The sequence below is a fragment of the Giraffa tippelskirchi genome, chromosome 1 (genome assembly GCF_054371585.1).
Source record: "Giraffa tippelskirchi isolate mGirTip1 chromosome 1, T2T-mGirTip1v1.2.pri, whole genome shotgun sequence".
Taxonomy (NCBI): Eukaryota; Metazoa; Chordata; class Mammalia; order Artiodactyla; family Giraffidae; genus Giraffa; species Giraffa tippelskirchi.
The window spans coordinates 32,294,097-32,301,163 of NC_137275.1; the positions used below are offsets into that span (position 1 = coordinate 32,294,097).

The 7,067-nt window shown below is 37.2% G+C and overlaps 1 long non-coding RNA gene across 1 annotated transcript; it reads left to right on the plus strand.

Annotated features, from left to right (window-relative positions):
* The first annotated feature begins 214 nt into the window (after positions 1–214).
* LOC145544832 (uncharacterized) lies at positions 215–6,835 on the plus strand. The gene is made up of 2 exons (XR_014081658.1): positions 215–1,603; positions 5,488–6,835. It is a non-coding gene; the product is annotated as an uncharacterized LOC145544832 (long non-coding RNA).
* The last annotated feature ends 232 nt before the right edge of the window (positions 6,836–7,067 follow it).

Sequence of the window (7,067 nt, forward strand, 5' to 3'; positions counted from 1 at the left end):
ATGAGTCAGTTCTTTGCATCAGGTGGCCAGAGTATTGGAGCTTCAGCTTCAGCATCAGTCCTTCCATCAATATTCAGGGTTGATTTCCTTTAGGATGGACTGGTTGAATCTCCTTGCAGTCCAAGGGACTCCCAAGAGTCTTCTCCAACACCACAGTTCAAAAGGATCAATTCTTTGGGGCTCAGCTTTCTTTATAGTCCAGCTCTCACATCCATATATGACTACTGGAAAAAACCATACTTAACTTAGTTAATGGATTTACTGCTTTTCTAAGTAAGGGAGGATGCAATAATCTGAGTTCGTTAAAAGTTTTTCCTGAAAATCTCTCTCTCTCTCTGAATCTCTGTTCTTCTTTCTTTAGCAAATCCCACAATAGTTCCTAGATAGTTATTTAATCTCTCAAATTTATAATCAATTCCCACACAGTAATTTCATTACTGACCACTGCTTTTCTAAGATTGATTCTCAGTTAGAGATCTCAGTTCTTAATGTTAACATTTCTATACATTTTAAACTATTTACTTATTTCCTCCATTAGAAATAGAAATAACTTTCCTATTCAAGGCTGTTATTCTCCACCCATGGTCTTCACTCTGTCCTTTCTAAACTCCTTTAGGCCCTGAATCTCTACTTGGCTGTGCTAAGATTGCCCCTCAAACTGTCACCATGTCCGTTATAGCAGAATTTAAGGGAATCCCAGAGAAATCCTTGTGTTTCTGGTAAGGCTTTGATTCTATAGCTTTCAACACTGGCCAGACCATGGTTTTAGGAAGCCCCAAAGTGCCTGACACACCTCCTTTTTTAGTGTTACATGGTGTTGAGGAGACCAGTTCCAAGAAACAGCAAGTTTATTCCTCCCATTCTCTGAGAAACCAGCAGTATTAATTTCATCATGACCCACCTTGGGCACATATGCAAGTCCAAGCCATCATGATTTTGACTCTATGGGGCTCTGTCTGACCCCTAATCTGAATAGATCTTTCTCCCTTCTGCATTTGCCCACACTCTTCCACTTCACCCTCTACCAAATTCCTTACATCTTTTGCTCTTACCAATTCATCACCTTTTCATTTAAATGAAGTCCAGATATCCCCTTAGAAAACAGCTCTCTGAATGGTGGCATCATTTTCATCCATATTCCATGGGAGTCAGAGGTGGAACGGATGTTCTCATTTCTCATTGTCTCTTTCAGACCCCTGCCCATCTCTTTTTTGTCAAAACCATCAGTTTGTTTTAAGCATATGACTAGCATCCTCTACACTTTGTGAACATTCATCTGTAAAACTATCAGTTATACCTTCTCATTCTCTAGAGATTTTAGTAATTGATTTCACTTTGTCATTTTTCTTTGCATCTTAAACATCCAGATAAGCACTCTGTATAACACCCCAAACCCTCAGTTCCTTGACTGCTTTATCTCCAACTCCCAGAGCTTACTCAAACTCATGTCCATAGATTCAGTGATGCTATCCAACCATCTCATCCAGTGATTGCATCTTCCACTTATCCTCAACCACCCTCTCTTCGTCATATTACAAACATGTCATTACAAAGAACTTCAATTTCCACAAAATCTTGATTTCAGGAAGTCCACTCCACGGCAGTCAGAATTTTCCAGCTTACTTATTTCATCATGCCTCCTGTAGTTAGTTAGTTTTACCCCATAAGTACTTCTAACATGCTAGCTTTTAAATCTATCAGTATAACCTCACACATCTCCACTTCTCCTCTTATCCAGATTACATTGCCACTGTTTATATTTATCATCACAGGAGTCTCTTGAATTCACTTCAACTTTCTTGTCTCTCTTTTTTTTTTTACATTGCCTGTTAGATGCCAACACGGGGTAACTCCCTTTTTCAGGCATACATGTACAATAGCAGCCAAACATAGCTAGAGGAAAAATAGAAATAGACTCACTGTTTCATTTTAAAATCATAATAACAAGCCTTGTGTGTTTTCTTAGGAACACTTAGCTCTCATACTCCATTTCCTTAATCAATTCATCTCATTCTTTGAAAATATTATTTCATGTTTTTCCTTCCTTCCTTTAAGTTTCAATATCTCTTTCACTTTCTCATTCTGAGTTGATGACTCTCCTTTTATTTTTTTTTTTTTTTTTTTTTTTTTTTTATAAATTTATTTATTTTACTTGGGGGCTAATTACTTTACAATATTGTAATAGTTTTTGCCATACATTGACAAGAATCAGCCATGGGTTTACATGTGTTCCCCTTCCCGAACCCCCCACCCACCTCCCTCCCCCTCCCATCCCTCTGGATCATCCCACTGCCCCGGCCCCGAGCCCTTGTCACATGCATCGAACATGGAATGGTGCTCTGTTTCACATATGACAATACACATGTCTCAATGCCATTCTCCCAGAACGTCCCACCCTCACCTTCTCCCTCAGAGTCCATAAAATTGTTCCATGCATCTGTGTCTCTCATTCTGTCCCGCAAAGCACTAAAGAAAATATAAATAATCAGAAGACAAGTGCCTAATTTTCTTACCATAAAATCTACTCATACCATGTATCTGGGCATTTAGTTACTGCCTATCAACCTTTTACTCTAGATGATCACTATGTTTCCACATTGGATTTTAGTCCTTCTGACATACTTGATACAATTAAGTCATAATTTCCTCCTTTCCTTTTCACTTTTAAATTCTGTTGGTGCATAACAAATCACTTCATACTGTCTTAAAAAAGAAGCATTTTGTGAACTCTTACAGGTTGTGGATCAGGTTTCAGTAATTGATGAGCTGGGAGATTTTGGCCAAGGGTCCCTCGTGGGACTGTAGTCAGATCATGGCAGCAAATAGCACAGATGGGGCAGGGGGTCTGGGGCAGCTGAGGATTGACCACATGTTTTGTTTTATTTTTACTTTTTAGAACTTCTCTATGATGTTTCTGCCTGGGTTTCTTTGAACTTCCTTATAGACTAGTAGCTTTGGGGCAATCAAAACCCTTACCTGGCAGTTTAGGGCTATGGTGTGAGTGTATCAGTGGTTGAGGAATACTTTTCATTTTCTTTTCTGTCCTAGCCTTAGAACAGCAAGATGTGTCACACATTAGCTATTCTGCTGATCCTTTTGATTATAAGCCAGACATAAAATACAGACTTGAGAAACAGGGACATTAACCTACTTTTTGATAAGAGGTGTGGTAAGGTCACATTGCAGAATAGCTGTGGAATGGGAAATACTGTTGTGGTTATTTTGGAAGATAAATCTGCCTCATAGGTTAGTGAATAATTTCTTTGCTACTTAAGTATTGCCCTCCACATACATGTGTATGGCAAAACCATCCATTAAAAAGAAAGATGAAATCCTTGTGTCCCTATGCCCCCCACCTAAACACCTTTACTCTCTTCTATTGTGAGATTTTTCAAAAATTTTCCATTGCCTATTGTTTCATTTGCTCCTTCACTAGAATCAGATTTTACCTCTAATTCCTAACTAAAATATTCTTGACAAAGTAATCCATTTGTTTTTCAAATATAGTGGTTAATTCTCATTTGATACATTTGACTACTCCCTCCTCTTCTTGGAATACTTGATTTTTATGTTTTCCTAAGTTTTACTGTTTCTGAGTTTTCCGCCCATTTTTCTGATGGTTCCTATTCCTCTCCTTTGCTTTCCTGCTCTTTTCATGTTGGAGTGCACCAAGGTTTATTCCTCAGCCCTCTTCTGATTCTCATCTATACCCACAGCCTAGATTATCTTCTCTAGTCCCCTAACTTCAAATTACATCTCTCAGTGATGACCTTCTAATTTTCAGTCCCAGATTTAAACTCTCTTTGTGCTGTAGACTTACATGTTTGATTTCCTCCTTGACATCTTCACTTGGTCATCAAATAAGAACATCAGCTTCAGTATATCCAAAATAAAATTATATCACTGCTTTCCTCACCATCCCCACTCTCACATGCTATTTTCTCAGATTTCTGCATTTTAGAAAATAGCACCATCATTTATTCAGGGGAAAATATTTAGGAAACTTCCTTGAGTTCTCTCTTTCCTCATCCTCCATTGCCTATTCATCCAAAATCCTTTCAGGTACACTTTTAAAATATATCCAGATTTGTTACACTCTGTCTTTACTGTTATTCTCCTAACAAATACATGTTCAGTTAACAGTAATTTATGAAGTGGACAACATCTTTTGTCTATTCCACTTATTTCTGCCAATAACAAAAATTATCTTTAAAAAGTGTAATTAAATCAAATCTTTTGCTTATGTTCTTTAAATGACTAATCAACATATTCAGAATAAATGCAGTGTCTTCATTATAACTGACATGTTTATTCCTACATATGCTGGTACCTATTCACCTTTGCTCCCTCATTTTCTGCTATTCTCATTCTTGCTCACATCTTTCTAGTCCCTATGGCCTTTTTGCTGTTCTTTGATGATGGAAAACTCCTTCTTTCCTCTGGACCTTTGAACTTGTTTTTTCTGCCTTGAACATCCCTATTCATTTCCAGTTTTTTGATACCTTCACTGTTTTCAAGAGTCTTCAAAGATCACAGAGAGAGTTTTGTTTTGTTTTGTTTTCCTTCAGTATCTAGGGAATATAGTCATTTAATTTATGAGACTAGGTTTCTTTTGGGAGTACTTCCATCTTGCTGCACATTAAAATCATTCATGGGATTTTTAAAAATATCAGAATTCTAGACTCTGCATTGTGTTGTTATAACTGCTCAGTCACTAAGTCATGCCTGACTCTTTGCAACTCCATGGATTGCTTCACTATCTCCCCGAGTTTGCTCAAACTCATGTCCATCGAGTCAGTGATGCCATCCAACCATCTCATTCTCTGTTGCTCCCTTCTCCTCCTGCCTTCAATCTTTCCAAGCATCAGAGTCTTTTCCAATGAGTTGGCTTTTTGCATCAGGAGGTCAACGTATTGGAGCTTCAGCTTTAGTATCAGTTCTTCCAATGAATATTCAGGTCTGATTTCCTTTAGGATTGACTGGTTTGATTTCTTTGCTGACCAAGGGACTCTCAAGAGTCCTCTCTAGCACCACAGTTCAAAAGCATCAATTCTTTAGCACTCAGCCTTCTTTATGATCCAACTCTCACATCCATACATGACTACTGGAAAAATCAGAGTTTTTACTATAGAGACCTTTGTTGGCAAAGTGATGTCTCTTCTTTTTTTACTATACTGTCTAGGATTGTCATAGCTTTTCTTCCAAGGAGTAAGTATCTTTTAATTTCAAGGCTGTAGTCACTGTCCCCCGTGATTTTGGAGCCCAGGAAAATAAAATCTGTAACTGTTTCCATTTATACCCCATGTATTTGCCACAAAGTGATGGGACTGAATGCCATGATCTTTGTTTTTGAAATGTTGAGTTTTAAGACAGCTTTTTCACTCTCCTTTTTCATGTTCATCAAAAGGCTGTTTAGTTCCTCTTCACTTACTGCCATTAAGGTTGTATCATCTACATATCTGAGGTTGTTGATACTTCTCCCGGCAGTCTTGATTCCAGCTTGTGTTTCATCCAGCCCAGCATTTCGCATGATGTACTCTGTATATAAGTTAAATAAGCAACTTTGTTCATTTCACATGCTAGCAAGGTAATACTCAAAATCCTTCAAGCTAAGCTTCAACAGTACATGAACTGAGAACTTCAAGATGTGCAAACTGGATTTAGAAAAGAAAAAGGAATCAGAGATCAAATTGCCAATAACCTTGGATCATAGGTAAAGCAAGAGAATTCCAGAAAAACATCTACTTCTACTTCATTGATTACATTCAAGTCTTTGACTGTGTGGATCACAACAAACTGTGGAACTTTCTTAAAGAGATGGGAATACCACACTACCTTACCTGCCTCCTGAGAAACATGTATGCAGTTCAAGAAACAACAGTTAGAACTGGACATGGAACAACAAACTTTTCAAAATTGGGAAAGTCTCTACATTAGGCCTACTGATTCATTATCTTCAAAGGTAGGTCGTTGAAGCAATACTTAAACTTTTCCTCAAAGATGTGTTTCTTCTTCAGCCAGTTTGTAGGCTAGCATATGGGAGTCTAAAGCATTCTCTTATGATAGCATCACACGCTTTGCTTTTAAGTCCCTCTTACCATTGTTTTTCTTATACTCCCCATTTCAACAAGTATTCTCCTTGAAGTTAAAACAAGGCAATAAAGTAGAATATAAGTAGTTTTTAATATTTGTTAACAGTAAGCTATTCACTAACCAGCAAACACCTCCTCTTTTGTAGTAGCATAACGAACTGAAAAATATTGGTCATAACACATTTCAAAAATGTCAACTTTTGTTATTTTTAAATACTGGATGTGACACATCATTTGTGTGCATGGAATTTACATATTTTATACATTACTCTTAAACATTTGAGTTTGAACCCTGAATAGCCAAAGCAATCTTGAGAAAGAAGAATGGAGCTGGAGGAATCAGGCTCCTTGACTTCAGACTATGTTACAAAGCTACAGTCACTAAGACACAGTATGATACTGGTACAAAAGACAGAAATATAGACCAATGGAACAGAAATCCCAGAGATAAACACACATATCTATGGTTACCTAATCTATGACAAAGTAGGCAAGAATATACAATGGAAAAAGACAGTCTCTTCAATAACTGGTGCTTGGAAAATTGGACAACTACACATAAAAGAATGAAATTGAGCACTCCCTAATACCATACACAAAAGTAAACTCAATATAGATTAAATACCTAAATGTAAGAGAAGACACTATAAAACTCCCAGAGGAAAATATAGGCAGCACACTCTTTGACATAAATTGCAACAATATCTTTTTGAACCCACCTCCAAGAGTAACAAAAATAAAAACAGAAATGAGCAAATGGGACTTAATTAAACTTAAAACCTTCTGCACAGCAAATGAAATCATAAAGAAGATGAAAAGACAACCCTTTTTTGAATGGGAGACAATATTTGCAAATGAAGCAACTGACAAAGGATTAATCTCCAAAATATACAAACAGCTCATGCAGCTCAATATCAAACAAACAATCCAACCAAAAAATGAGCAGAAGAGCTAAGTAGACCTTTCTCTAAAGAA